At 46.3% G+C, this 15,886-nt stretch overlaps 1 long non-coding RNA gene across 1 annotated transcript in view; it reads left to right on the top strand.

Annotated features, from left to right (window-relative positions):
- Positions 1–207: 207 nt before the first annotated feature.
- LOC309533416 overlaps positions 208–15,886 on the top strand; it is a 45,958-nt gene continuing 30,279 nt past the window's right edge. Inside the window, exon 1 of the long non-coding RNA XR_014220229.1 lies at positions 208–361. This is a non-coding gene — a long non-coding RNA (uncharacterized lncRNA). The remainder of the gene's footprint in view (positions 362–15,886) is intronic.

The following is a 15,886-nucleotide window of genomic DNA, read 5'->3' on the forward strand; positions in this document are numbered from 1 at the left end:
TGTGGGTTCCCTTTTTCATTTTTTTTAAAAGCAGTTTTATTAAAGGTTTTCTTGTGTTATAAAACAAACAAGGAAACAAAGAAACAAGGAAAAGTACATATAGTGTCTTTATTTTTGATTCGTAGACTCTTTTCCACAGTTTGTTTATGTTTGGTATGAGACACTATTGTCATAGATATTGTGCGGTTGGAAAGAAAGAGAAGTGGAGGGAGAGAGGGAGGAATAAAGTTATTTCATTCCATTGCATTTTGTTCAGACACCGTTTTAAGCTAGACTTAAGTATGTCTTTGTAACCAAATTACCATTTTAAGCCTGCCTGAACGAAGCTGCTGTATCTGTTGCTCTTCGGCAAGCATTCTGAGTGAGTAAATGGTATTTTTACCTTTTACAGGACTGTGTAATTGTTGTTTTAAGGAGGAGAAAAGGGGGGGGGATATCAGGAGAATCCAGTCTGCCTTAAAGAATCCTGGATTACTTAAACTAAAAGGCTAAAACTAGCCTATCAAAGCTTCCCTTTTCAGTTGCATAGGGATGGCGTTCTGCTGAACACACAAATGTGAGGAAGGAAGGATAATACAGTGGTGCCCCGCAAGACGAATGCCTCGCAAGACGGAAAACTCGCTAGACGAAAGAGTTTTCCGTTTTGGAGGTGCTTCGCAAAACGAATTTCCTATGGGCTTGCTTCGCAAGACGACAATGTCTTGCGAGTTCTTGCTGGTTTTTTCCCCTCCTCCCCCCCTTTTCTAAGCCGCTAAGCCGCTTATCAGCTGATCCAATCAGCAGATAAGCCGCTAAAAGCCGCTAATAGCGCTAATCCGCTAATCCTTCAATGGCCTTGCTTCGCAAGACGAAAAAACCGCTAGACGAAGAGAATCACAGAACGGATTCTTTTCGTCTTGCGAGGCACCACTGTATCTAATAAACATATCCTCTTCTAGTTCCTATTCACTACACTATTGGCTTCCTTTCCTGCATGTCGGGTTCTCAGAGGGATCTGGCTGGGGTGGTATTATTATTATTATTATTATTATTATTATTATTATTATTGAAAGAAACAGAATCTCCTATACTAGGCAGTGCATTGAACCTGCAGGGCTCTTCTTATTTACTCCCGCAATCATGTGCTGAAATTTACTGCTTGCTCTATTGCTCTCTGACCTGGGGCTCCGTTCCATCTAATCTCCCAAATGAGTGCGAAATCAGAAATATTCTTCAGGTTTTGAGTTTTTCATTTGGCCAGCAAGACTTCTGCTATCCCTCAGAATCCACATTAGGGTGCAACGCCAGCCTTATATTTATTGAGGCTGTGACATACCATCCGGCAGAATTTCCACTCCCACGTCGACTCACAGCAATAAAAGCAATGAAAACAAAACAATAAAACATTGCAGCCACTTTGAAACCCAGCTGAAACAGCAGAGTACTTTAAACATAAGGACATAGCTGCAGGGAAATAAATCTGCTTTAAACAGTATTTAAAAGGCTCGACTAAATAGAAAGGTGTTTGTCTGGTGCACAAAAGGCATCAGAGTGGATGCCATGGGAGACCGGAGAGAGCTTCTGTAGATGAGGCACCACAACCTAAAAGGCCCTGCCTGTGCTTACTCAATGGTAAGGGGAAACCACTCTGCACATGCTCAGTTATTAGGGCTTACCTAGGGTTGCCATATTTCAATAATGTAATTTTTTGAGCTATTTTAAAAGAAATGCTCCAAAAACTACACTTCCGACATGGGTTGCCATACATCCGGATTTTCCCGGACATTTCAGCAATTTCTGCCCTGACACTGTTTTCAACGGCCAAGTCCCAGCTGTGTCTGGGAAATTCTGGACATATGGTAGCCCTAGCTTGCCCCATTTTCTAAAACTGACCTGGTACTGGTATTGAATCCTGAGTGAACCCTTATCAATGGCACTCAGTCCCTGTTCAGTCAAACTAACTCCATTGATGATGGCTGGTTAGTCCCATCCCTAAGCTCTGTGTTCTGCCAAGCCTTGTTCCAGAGATTATGTCCAAAGACCAAAAGTGGGGAACCAAGGGCCATATTCCCTTCTGGATAGCCTTCCAGGGGCCACATGTCAGTTGATAGTTTCTTCACACACACACACACCCTTCTTTGTCATCTATCCAGGCAAACAAGAAGCATTTTCAGAGACTTTCTGGTAACCTCTAGGTTGGATTACTGCAATGCGTAACACATGGGGCTGCATTTGAAGACGGTTCAGAAACTTCAGCTGGTGTATAATTCATTGGTCAGATTGCTCACCAGCATGAGACAGTCTGAGCATATAAAGTTGATCCTGGCCCAACTGGCTGGCGTTTGGTTTCCAGGCTCAACTCAAAGTGCTGGTGCTGACCTGCCATATTTTTCGCTCCACAAGACGCACTTTTTTCCTATTAAAATCTAAGGGGAAATGTCTGTGCGTCTTATGGAGTGAATGTGTGGTACCTGGGGCTGGGGGGGGGACCCGGGTCCCCCCCCAGCCCCACAAGGTCGGGGAGCAGCGTGAAGGCTGCGCGCAGCCTTTCCGCTGCTCCCTGACCTGTGCTTTGGGGCTGGCGGTGGGCGAAAGCCGAGCTTCCCCCATCGCCAGCCCCACAAGCTCGGGGAGCAGCGCGAAGGCTGCTCCTTTCACCTCTCCTTTCACTGAAGCCAGGAGAGTCCTGCTCTCCTGGCTTCAGCGAAAGGAACCCAAAGCCTTCGGAGCACAGCGGGAACTCCCTCTGTGCTCCGGAGGCTTCAGGTCGCCTTCACTGAAGCTGGGAGAGCGAGGGGGGTCTCGCTCTCCAGGCTTCCAAGGTAGCCGCCTAAAGCCTCCAGAGGGCAGCGGGAACTCCCGCTGCGCCCCGGAGGCTTCGGGTCGCCTTCATTGAAGGCGAAGGCAATGTGGGAGAGGGAGAGCTGTGCAGCACCCCTTCAGCGAAGCAGGAGGAGAAATGGAAGAAAGGGGGAGATTTTTTTTCTTGTTCTCCCCCTCTAAAACAAGGTGCATCCTATGGCCAGGTGCATCCTATAGAGCGAAAAAATACGGTATGAAGCCTTCCATGGTTCAGGACCTCAATGCCTTTAGGACCACTTTTCCCCATAGGAACCAATACGGACCTTCGCTTATCATCCAAGGCCCTTCTCTTTCCTCCCTCATACCCGAGAGGTTCGGAGAACAGGCCTTTTCTGTGGTGGCTCCCCATCTGTGGAATGCTCTCCCCAGAGAGGCCCACCTGGTGCCATCATTCCATTCCTCTTTACCCAGGCCTTTGGCCATTCAGTAATCTATGGCCTGTTACAGCTGTGTGGGGACAACTGTTGTTATGCTGATTTTATTATTATGCTGTCCATTATTATGCTTTTTAAATTATGTTCTTATTTTTATGCTCCACAAAATGTGTTCTTAATGTAGTACACCGCCCTGCGATCTTTTGATAAAGGGCAGTATATAAACTGAATTATCAACAAGAACAACTTAATAATATTAATTTCTACCCAGGCAAAAACATTCAAAATCCAAACCCATGGTGTGACAAGTAGGGATGGGTGGTCTGTCAATTTTGATTTCTCTTCATTTCTTGTTTTTCTGGTCTTAAATTTCCACCAGTTTGTGTATTTTATTTTATTTTGAAGAACATGATCTTGAAAATTCATCACTGTTATACAGTCATACCTCGGGTTACAGCCGCTTCAGGTTGTGTTTTTTCGGGTTACTTCCGGAACGGGTTACTTCCGGGTTTTTGGCCGTCACACATGTGCAGAAGCGCTGAATCGCACTTTGCGCAGACACGCAGACATGCGTTGCGAACGCTGCGGGTTGTGAACGTTCATCCTGCACAGATCACGTTCGCAACCCGAGCATCCACTGTAGTGCAAATTTCTCCCATTATACACCTATATATATATATATATATTCACCTCCTATATATTCTCATTTTTATCAAGTGCTGGGAGGGGGGTGGTGAAGGGTGCTGTGAGCCTTTTGCCTTTACTCCCAGCCAGAAAGACGAGACAACTTCTAGCTAAGAGTTAAGCTGTGTGCCCATCCAACCATTTTATGCTCTGTGTGTGTGTTTGTGTGTCAGTAACCACTAGTGCGTGATCACAAGGAGGCTATATAAATATATGTCAGAAACATTTACAAATCCCGAAAGTCTGACTTATGCCAACAAGATAAAGGATTTATATGAAAAATTCATCCATCATTCATTATTATCCTGCTTTAAATAAAATTGCCCAGGCTTCCAATCAGAAGGTAGGGACGAGACCACGGGACATCTGTGACAAATTGCAAGCTGTGACTATAATGAATAGATTAGTGGACCTTGTTGAATAAGCCATTGGATGGGATTCATTTGCATAAGGCAGCCAGAGAATAAATACATATTTTTATTAGCATTAGTGCTACCGGAGTATCATCTCTGGTAAACCAGCACCTGAGGGGCCTTCCTACAGTAGGAGCAAAGTGGCTTTTGATGGGATTGTTCCGGAGACCCATGATCTAGTGGCAAAGAGAAAGGGCCTGTAGCAGGGTGGGAAAGAGAGGGGGGAGCGAGAGAAGAGACGAGATCTACACAGAGTCCACTGAAAGCTACAGGCGGAAAGATAAGACAATTAAAGAGGAGCATGACTTACTGTGAATAAAAAGGTTGCAGGGAACACAAGGCCTTTTTATGGGTGCCAAGGGGGGAAAGGAAGGCCGCGGAGAGAGCAGGGTATTAACAAACGAGCCTGGTCTGGAGTGGATGAATAGCTTTTAAACGGCTGTTACCCAATTGCTTTTTTGTTTTGTTTTTAATAAATTGCTCTTTGGGAAGATAACTAAAGAGAAGAGGCAGCGGACAATTAGGAAGTAATGAAGACCTTGTAAATACACTTACCGATAAAAACGCACATAGGAGAATGCTTGAGAAAGCAAACATATACATATCGGCAGTTGGTCTAGGCAAGAGGCTGCGGGAATTATTAAAGGAGTTGACTGGGAGAGCCAAGGTTCTTTTATCCTCTCTCTCTCTTGCATTAAGCTGTAAGTATTGCTAGGGACGCGGGTGGCGCTGTGGGCTAAAGCCTCAACGCCTAGGGCTTGCCGATCGAAACGTCGGCGGTTCGAATCCCCGTGGCGGGGTGCGCTCCCGCTGTTCGGTACCAGCGCCTGCCCACCTAGCAGTTCGAAAGCACCCCCGGGTGCAAGTAGATAAATAGGTACCGCTTACCAGCGGGAAGGTAAACGGCGTTCCGTGTGCGGCTCTGGCTCGCCAGAGCAGCGATGTCACGCTGGCCATGTGACCCGGAAGTGTCCCCGGACAGCGCTGGCCCCCGGCCAATAAATGTGAGATGGGCGCACAAACCCCACAGTCTGTCAAGACTGGCCCGTTCGGGCAGGGGTACCTTTACCTTTACCTTTATTGCTGGCGAGAGCTTAGCATGATTTTGTGAACCTCAGTCAAGATTTAGGTTCACAAAAGACAGACACCGGTGGCTTGAGAGGACTAGACCAATAGTGGGTCCAGTGATCAAGAAGGCTTGTTTTGAATTCCTTTTGGGAATTAATAGGGACTTGTTGTTGTTTAGTCGTTTAGTCGTGTCCGACTCTTCGTGACCCCATGGACCTGAGCACGCCAGGCACTCCTGTCTTCCACGGCCTCCTGCAGTTTGGTCAAACTCATGCTGGTAGCTTCGAGAACACTGTCCAACCGTCTCGTCCTCTGTCGTCCCCTTCTCCATGTGCCCTCCATCTTTCCCAACATCAGGGTCTTTTCCAGGGACTCTTCTCTTCTCATGAGGTGGCCAAAGTATCGGAGCTTCAGCTTCAGGATCTGTCCTTCCGGTGAGCACTCAGGGCTGATTTCCTTAAGAATGGATCGGTTTGATCTTCTTGCAGTCCATGGGATTCTCAAGAGTCTCCTCCAGCACCATAATTCAAAAGCCTCAGTTCTTCGGCAATCAGCCTTCTTTATGGTCCAGCTCTCACTTAATAGGGACAGAACTACCCAAACTGTACAGAAACTTATTCATGTATGGTACTACAGTGGCAAGAATGTTACTTGCCCCATAACAGGAAGAAGTAGAAGTCCCAGCAAAGGAAGAATGGACAGAAAAACTTCTGGAATATGCAGAAATGGCAAAACTTACCAGAAGAATAAGAAAACATGATAAAAAACTTTTTATATAAGAATGGAAATGGTTTATGGAATATTTACAAACAAAATGTAAACTGATTAGAACATTGGCAGGGTAATTGTAATAACCTGCAGTTTCATAAGAGTATATATTTAAAGCAAAGGAATAAATGAACAAATTAAGTTGATTTACATAAAAATAAATTTAAGGAACTGCAGAAAGAGGGGGAAGGAAGTCAAGTTTTGAAATGTTAAAATGACTGTAAAATTATTGAAATGTATAAACCTGAAAATTATCAAAAAAAAAATTTTTTAAAGGCTTGTTTTGAAAGGTTGCTAACAAGCAATTTTGATAATGTACCATATTTTTCGCTCTATAGGACGCACTTTTCCCCCTTCAAAAATGAAGGGGAAATGTGTGTGCGTCCTATGGAGCGAAGAAGCCATAGCCCCGTGACCCTCTCCCGGCTGGAGAGGTGGCGCGCGGCTATGGCAGGAGCCTCTTTAGCTGCACACCACTTCTCCAGCTGGGAGAGGGTCGCGGGGGGCTTCTTTAGCTAAACAAGCCCCCCGCGACCCTCTCCCGGCTGGAGAGGTGACACGCGACTATGGCAGGAGCCTCTTTAGCTGTGCACCACCTCTCCAGCTGGGAGAGCGCACGCGCGGCTAAAGAGGCTCCTGCTGTAGTCGCGCGTCACCTCTCCAGCTGGGAGAGGGTCGCGGGGGGCCTGCTTTAGCCGCCCGCGCACTCTCCCAGCTAGAGACGTGGTGCGCGGCTAAAGAGGCTCCTGCGGTAGTCGCGCGTCACCTCTCCAGCTGGGAGAGCGCGTGCGCGGCTAAAGCAGCCCCCAGCGACCCTCTCCCAGCTGGGAGAGCGCGTGCGCGGCTAAAGAGGCTCCTGCGGTAGTCGCGCATCACCTCTCCGCTGCGTGCCTTTCCGCCGCTCCCCGACCTGCTCTTTGGGGCTGGTGGTGGGCTTCCCCCCCCCTGCCAGCCCCAAAGAGCAGGTTAAAAGGAACCTGAAGCCTGGAGAGTGAGAGGGGTCGGTGGGCACCGACCCCTCTCGCTCTCCAGGCCTCCAAGGTAGCTGCCTGAAGGCGACTGAACGGCACCTTGTTTTAGAGGGGGGAAACAAGAGGGGGGAAATTCTCCCTCTCTCTCCGCAGCGCCTCCTGCCGCTTCGCTGAAGGGGTGCTGGGCAGAGAGGGGGGAATTTTTTTTTCTTGTTTCCCCCCCTCTAAAACAAGGTGCGTCCTATTGTCCGGTGCGTCCTATAGACCGAAAAATACGGTATTGCATCCTCCCCCCCAACATATCTTTAAGCAACAAATTCCATATTTGCTTTTAAAACTGCTGCAGGAGTGATCCTTGCAGAGTAAATGAATTCAGTGTACATAGGGCAAGGAAGAGCCTTTAGCAATGTATGTTTGTGTGCATGGAGTGTGTCACCGCCTGTACTGGAGCTGGGGATGCAAGAAGGCATCATTGTCCATTCTGCCCTGTACTTGTGGCATGCAGCAGTGCTTCCATTCCACTGCAGTTTGCCTTCCACCAAAAACTGGGTTACTCGTCTCAATGTCCACTGTGGCGAAATTACACTAATTGCATATTGCTTATGTCGTTTACATAATCAATTACAGAAGTACCTCCGGTTGCGAACGGGATCCGTTCCGGAGGTTCGGCCGCATCCCGAGGAATTCGCAACCAGAGGACTGCTTCTGCGCATGCGCGTGGCATGGTTTAGTGCTTCTGCGCATGCATGAGCGGTGAAACCCAGAAAAATACTTCCAGGTTTGCAGCATTCACAAGGGTAACAGGACAAAAGGTTAAACCTTTCTACTACACCAGGGGTCTGCAACCCGCGGCTCCGGAGCCGCATGTGGCTCTTTTACACCTTTGCCGTGGCTCCGGGGCGGATACTAGCAAGGGGAGGAGGCACATTGTGCGCCCCGACACTCCCCACTGTGGCGGGCGCTGTACTGGCTGTGACGTCGCATGGGGGCGGTGCGTGCGTTAGTCATGCACCGTCCCGACGTCACCTTCCCACCCGCTGTCAGATCGCAGCTCTGGAGATATGTTTGTTTTAAATGTCGCAATGGTTTTGCGGCTCACAGTTTTTTTCTTTTCTTCGGAAATGGGTCCAAGTGGCTCTTTTTGTCTTAAAGGTTGCAGACCCCTGTACTACATGGTGGACAGGTGTGGGGGACTCCCTGGTCCTGAATGGTGTAGCTGTGCCCCTGAAGGACCAGGTGTGCAGCCTGGGAGTCATTTTGGACTCACAGCTATCCATGGAGGCGCAGGTTAATTCTGTGTCCAGGGTGGCTGTCTACCAGATCTATCTGGTACGCAGGCTGAGACCCTCCCTGCCTGTGGACTGTCTTGCCAGAGTGGTGCATGCTCTAGTTATCTCCCACTTGGATTACTGCAATGCGCTCTACGTGGGGCTACCTTTGAAGGTGACCCGGAAACTGCAATTAATCCAGAATGCGGCAGCTAGACTGGTGACTAGGAGTGGCCGCCGAGACCATATAACACTGGTCCTGAGAGATCTGCATTGGCTCCCATTACATTTCCGAGCACAATTCAAAGTGTTGGTGGTGACCTTTAAAGCCCCAGAAGTCCTTGGTCCTGTATACTTGAAGGAGCATCTCCACCCCCATCTTGTTCAGCCCAGACACTGAGGGCCTTCTGGCGGTTCCCTCGCTGTGAGAAGTGAGGTTACAGGGAACCAGGCAGAGGGCCTTCTCGGTAGTGGTGTCCGCCCTGTGGAACACCCTCCCTTCAGATGTGAAGGAAATAAGCAGCTATCTTACTTTTAAAAGACCACTGTTTAGGGAAGTTTTTAATGTTTGATGCTGTATTGTTTTTAATATTCGGTTGGAAGCCACCCAGAGTGGCTGGGGAAATTCAGCCAGATGGGCGGGGCATAAATAAATTATTATTATTATTATTATTATTATTATTATTATTATTATTATTAATGCAAAGCTAAGCCTGCCTCATCCACTATCCTCAAATCTGGCTACTTTGTAAACACACTACAAGCCCCCCCCCCTTTTCAGCATCATATTTATTCTGGGCTATACGGGGCACGCAAATACAATGCATATGCATTCAGCATAATTTTGGGTGATCCCCCCCCCCTTAACACATGAGCCTGTAGTTTCAGCAGGCGGATGTGTGTATGTCTGTCCATGTGGAGATATAAATATAGATTACATGCTTGAAAGTTACTTGCAGAACAGCAAGGGCTATGAAATGAAGCCAAGTGGTTGTTTAGATGCACCATTAGGTATCTGAGATGATAGCCCTGGTGATAGATGGATTTAACAGATGACATATTGTATATACTTGCAATATATTTATAGCAATATGATACAGGATATGATCTACTGTCAGGGGTACCAGAGCTTGAATCAGGAACCTAATAAGACCCCATGAGACCTAATAAGACCCCAGAGCCTTATCCAGGGAGCAGAAGAGTGTAGCATCGCCCCCTATGATTGGCCACCAACATGAAGCTTCTGGATTGGTCATGCCACCTGGTATAAATATTGGAGGAATGGCTGGGAATAATACCTTCTGTCTGTTTGCATGAACCCCCAGCTCCAGCAACTGACCTCAGGGCAACCTCCTGCGCAGGAAAAGTGTACCCTCATGGCCTAAATTCAGGTATAGCCAGGCTTCACATCACTGCCCAATAGGTCAATATTGCCTGATCTATAAGTGAAGATAAGAGTCTTTCATTTTTTTTTCAGCTGTTGGGAGAAGAGAAGATAGAAGAAGAAGAAGAGTTTGGATTTGATATCCCACATTATCACTGCCCTAAGGAGTCTCAAAGCAACTAACAATCTCCTTTCCCTTCCTCCCCCACAACAAACACTCTGTGAGGTGAGTGGGGCTGAGAGACTTTAGAGAAGCGTGACCTGCCCAAGGTCACCCAGCAGCTGCATGTGGAGGAGCGGAGACTCAAACCTGGTTCACCAGATTACGAGTCTACCACTCTTAACCACTACACCACACTGGCTCTCATGACAGGTGCCCCCTAGGAACCTGGTGCTCCCCCAAAAATTAGGACCTGAGAAGATGGCACTTGCCACCCACCATTGACATAACAGATGTGCAGAACAGGTGACAGGGCACCAGGCAATAGGTCAGGGAGGAGGCCCGTCCTGTAATTTAAGCCTTTACAACCAGAACAAAGCAGGAATTTTGCTGATTCGTTCTCAGATATGAAGGCCACGCCAATGAGACCTGCTTCAAGAAATGGAATTCTCACAGGCATTTAATTAAGAAGGTGACCCAAGACCAAAGTTCAGGGAGGTGGAGCGGCCAGTGTGACTTCTTGGAACGAGAACTAATCTGAAATTTCAATTGCTCATAATTTAGAGATACGAAAGCCTCGCCTGGTGTTCCGTGCGTGCAAACTCCGCAAGTGAAATTCTCATGGGCATTTAATTAAGAGAAATGGTCAGAGAAAACAGCGGAGTGGCCGAGCCGGGTGACTGCACGGAAACGTGTTTTGAAATAGGAATTCAGTTTGGTTTGATACTATCACGTCACATGATGTCATACCCCAATTTGTGAGGAAACGAATCAAGGCAAGAGAGACAAAACAAAAGCAAAGAGACGTTCCCTGAGGAGGGGGCAAGGAGGGGCACGAACCCCCCAGAACTGTCAAAGTGTTCCAAGAAGAAATGTGATTATTTCACTCTGTTTTGCCTCTCCCTCCGGAACTAAACAGCTCAGAGTTCAAGGGTTACGGTGGCAATGCATTTCTTCCTCGCCAACTGACCAACCTTTGGCTCAGCGAGAGAGGGACAAAGATCATAAAAGGAGAGTGATTTAGAAAATTAATAGCCTGTAAATTAGATTCAGGCTGCTTGCGGAGGGAAAACACAATGACCTGAGATTGTGAAAAGGAAATCATGTGGCCTCTACAGACTGCAGAATTGTATTTAAAAAAAAAAAAAAAGATACGTTCAGAGGAACCCACACAAATCCAACGTAATTGCTGTTTTGTGTAGTATGTATCACAATCTCTCCAGAGGAAGGAAATGGGCAGATTGAAGATTGCTTGATTTCAGAAAAAGAATTTGTATCAGCATCTTTCAAAGCCTTACTTTGGAAAGTTAATTGGCTCGGCTGTGACATCGTCACCCCAGCTGAATTGAGGATGGAGGGGAAACGGCAAAATATTCATAATGAGATAGGGGAGTGTGGGAGGTGATGCCCCTGGTGACTGAGTTGGGGACCGCTATCAGGTCCAATTTTATGCAAAGGGTGCATTAACGATTAAAGAAGGGGATAAATGGTGCCGCAGATTCATTTGCGGCAGAAACTCAGTTGAGACCTGTCGCCCGTGTGACTGAGAACGGGTCTGCATGCAAAGAAAACCACCTCTAGAATATTCAAAACCTGGGGCTATTTGAAACACCAATGCCGAGTATAGTGGGACTGTGGAAGTGTTCGTGATCAACTTATCCTTGGATAAGAATCTGAATTCTCTCCCACCTCTGATTTGTTTACATGTTCAAAGGGTGAATCATTGGGTGGCTAGGGATGTTACTTAGAATTGGGACGAGGAAAGCCCACGTGACTTTTATTTCCTGTGTAAATAACCAAAACACAAGCTCACACATCTCCATTTATCCACAACTGGGGTGCTCCACCTGTCTCCTACTTCTGTTAAACCAGGCCAGTTCTGAGTTCTTGTGGACCCCCAAACACAAGACTTCCAAAGCCTTCCCAATGCAAGAAAGATGTTCAGTGCCTGCCTTAAAAAGAAAAAAAAGAGAGAAAACTGTCTTTGCAGACCTTGGAGCTTCTCTACTAGTCTCCAAAGTACATGGAAAAGAATTGGGATCTGACTAGTTCCAAGGTCTAGACAGCTCTTCAAACACACATGAAGTCCAGGCAGCTGCCCAAGTTTGACACACACTAGTACTAGTACTAGCAGAGACATCACCTTGCCAACAAAGGTCTGTATAGTTAAAGCTATGGTTTTCCCAGTAGTGATGTATGGAAGTGAGAGCTGGACCATAAAGAAGGCTGATCGCCGAAGAATTGATGCTTTTGAATTATGGTGTTGGAGGAGACTCTTGAGAGTCCCATGGACTGCAAGAAGATCAAACCTCTCCATTCTTAAGGAAATCAGCCCTGAGTGCTCACTGGAAGGACAGATCCTGAAGCTGAGGTTCCAAGACTTTGGCCACCTCATGAGAAAAGAAAACTCCCTGGAAAAGACCCTGATGTTGGGAAAGATGGAGGGCACAAGGAGAAGGGGACGGCAGAGGACAAGATGGCTGGATAGTGTTCTTGAAGCTACCAGCATGAGTCTGACCAAACTGTGGGAGGCAGTGGAAGACAGGAGTGCCTGGCGTGCTCTGGTCCAGGGGATCACGAAGAGTCGGACACGACTAAACAACTAAACAACATCAACAGTACTAGTACTAGGTGCTGTCAGTCTTGAACCTTGAGTCCTGGATGTCTTCAACCTCTGGGATCCTCTTGCAACACCCATGCTACATTCTTCCAGCTTCTAAATACCTGATACTACAGAAGCTGTCATTTTACTGAAGGCAGGGGGAGAGGACTGGTTTTTTTGTTTTGGAAAGAGGAGGAGGTTCTTTTGGGGGTACTTGCTGAAAAAGCAATGTATGCAGGATCTGAAGTATAGCAACAGATGAGAATTTGTATTTTTTTTAAAAAAAAATAGAATTATTTTTTTAATTTAAAGGTAAAATATAAGTCTCATAGCAGCTTTATAAGGGAATAAAAAAACACCATGGAATGGTGGATGAGAAGTCAATGGATACGAGCGATTTGCTTTGATTGTATTTTAAAAGAATTTGTAACATTTGAAAATTTAATTTAAAATATTGCAAAAAGAGAGAGAAATGCCTGATGCTGCCACATCTGACCTGTGCACTGGTTAAATGGAACTAAGGGATGGGCACATCTGCAAATTTTGGCTTTTCTTGGTTGCTCATTCTTCCAGTATTAAATTCAGTTATCCACATTCCACACCAGTTTGTGATGGATATTATCTGCCCGCCCCCAAAAGGTCCTCATGAAAATTCACCAGCATTTTAGTGCTAGATTTCACATATACACATTTTTATGTTAAATTTTGCTTAATGTACACACTTCCCCCCTCATCAACTTTCTTAATATAATGCACCTTGCAGTATATTTTCCCTGATATATTCATTTCTTTGTAGCCTTTGCCCTAGCATATGCAATTTTGTATGCTTTACTTGGCTGGAGAACAGCACTGCAAAATTTGAAGACAAGTTGCCCGTGTTTCACTTTGCATGTGGTTTAGGAAAGGATGACTTAGGTAAGCTCACCTTTGAAAAGCGAACTAGATCAGATTTCTCTGCCGTCCCTAAAAGAGACAATTCTTCTGGTCACTGGAGTCCAGAGATTGCCATATATAGATTGGAAGGCCTTTGCCACTGGCTTAGGGCAGCAGGCAAGGGAGAATGGCTTTGGTTGACATTTAATGGGCAAACCTACCTAATTCAAGCTTCTAAAAACTATATGTAGAGTGGAACACAGGCATCCTTCAAAATTCACACTTTTCCAAATTTTGCAGTTCTTGAGTCATGTGTCATGTGCTTTTAGATACACATATTGGTGAAAAATAACATGCACTGCATTCGGGGAAACTGCTTTGCAAAAATGCCGATGAATTTTCATGAGGACTTAAAAAACCCCGCGAACTATGTGGAAATGTGGAGAACTTAAGACAGGGAAAAGAAGCAACTGAGAGAAGCCAAGAGTGACGGCTTTAGCCTTCCTTATTTGTTGGCTGAGCTTAAATAATACCATTATTCTGTGGGAGCAAAAAGCTGCAGAAAGTAGCTCCAATTTCTTTCTCTTTCTTTTTCTTTCTTTCTTTCTTTCTTTCTTTCTTTCTTTCTTTCTTTCTCTCTCTCTCTCTCTCTCTCTCTCTCTCTCTTTCTCTCTCTCTCTCTTTACTTTCTTTCTTGCTTTCTCTCTCATTCTAGTTCTCATTCTTTCCTTTCCTTTTTAAAAACCATTCTCTTATCTCCATCAATTGTCACCTGGAAACAGTCATTACATCAGGCTGAAGCCGAGGTGGGAAGAGAAGGGATGCAGGGCCATTCAGTGGCAGCTTTTAGTGCCTCCTCTCCTTGAACTTTCCTTGAACTCATGGTCATTAGAACAATTTTGTAACTAAGAGCTTGAACTAGAGCTTGCTTATCTCCTTCTCCTTCCCGATCCATTTTCCTTCTATGCTGTGCCTTTTAAGATTGCAAGGCTGATGGCGGGGACTATGTCTTTTTTTAAAAGTAATTTTTAAGCGACTCTGGGATATTCTTTCTTTTTCCCTCTTTTGCCTGAATGAGCAAGATTAAAAAAGAAAACTACCACTCCTTTAATTGAATGAATGAATGCTAGTTTCTAATCCTTGCCTACCTTCTTGCAGCCCTCACAGCCTAATTTTGAAATAAGAATAATGTCAGATGGCAGTGGTGGTTGCGTGCGAGTAACCAGTCAGGACTCCGACCTGTCTTTTACAGGTTTTCTTTTGGTGCAAAACTATTTACAGTGCAGAACCACACGTTCATGTCTGCCTCGATCGCTAGCAGAATCCAGGAGTGGTTGTTTCTGGGTCCTCCCCCAACATAAGAGCTTAGTCACCCCCAGCCTTTTCCTTCCTTCTTTGTGTTTTACACCTCTGCGCAAGGTGGGTGACGGAAGAGGCGTGCTTCCCTCCTGGCCGGCTTGACCAGGAGTGGTGCTGAGGCTCCCAGCAGCATCCTCTAGCCCTTCCCCCTCCTTTTCCCTGGAGGTGTGGCTTTCCCCACCCTCAGACTGATGAGGTGTGGCGCTGAGGCTCCCAACAGCATCCTCTGGTCCCTTCCCTTCTTCCCCACTGGAGGTGTGGCTTTCCCCACCGCAGGAAGAGGAACTGCTTCGCAAGATTTTCGGAGGTTCCTTGTAACCCAGCTGCCCCTCTGCCTCCTTTCCCTGTTCCGATGGCAGTCCCCTGACAAATAAGAATAAGAATTTTATTATTTATATCCCACCCTTCTAGTTGGGTTTCCCCAGCCACTCGAGGCAGCTTATAACATAAATAAAAACATAGCAAAACATCAAACATTAACAACTTCCCGATACAAGGCTGCCTTCAGATATCTTCTAAAAGGTGTGTAGTTCTTTATCTCCTTGACATCTGAAGGGAGGGCATTCCACAGGGAGGGAAAGCCTTCTGCAGGCAATCAGTTAAGTCTTTGGGGCCAATCTGTACCTCATGCAGCAGCTCACTGGGTGGGGAGGAAGGAGGGGCAATTTTGCCACCTCCACCACCGGTTTTTCTCTGTGGCTTGTGGCCCCCAGCAAAAAGAATGTGGCCCTCAGCAGAAAAAGGGGTTCCACTCCCCTGCCTTATGAAGTTGCCAAATGACCAAAGTGGTCCCTATGTGTATGTAATCTGTCCTGATCTTTGCCTCTGCCATTTAATGGCTGCAAGTTCTACAGAAATCAGCTCAGTGAAGCTTTCAACGGCATGAAGATAGAATTAACTGCAGGTCAAGCTGCTGCTTTAAAAGTCAGAGGAGCACAGTCTGATGAAAAGAAAAATGTTGGCAATTACAGATCTTAATGGTGGTGATGTACCTGAAGACAGGTGGGGAACGCCTGGAGAGCAGTCGGAAACCAGCAGAGTTGCCGAAGAAGGTTTCTGCAAGTGATGGGTGCATTCATGGTTAAAGAAGGGGTTAAATGGTGCAGCAGATTCATTTGCAG

Source organism: Podarcis vaucheri, assembly GCF_965113315.1.
Source record: "Podarcis vaucheri genome assembly, chromosome: 5".
In the NCBI taxonomy this organism is placed as follows: Eukaryota; Metazoa; Chordata; class Lepidosauria; order Squamata; family Lacertidae; genus Podarcis; species Podarcis vaucheri.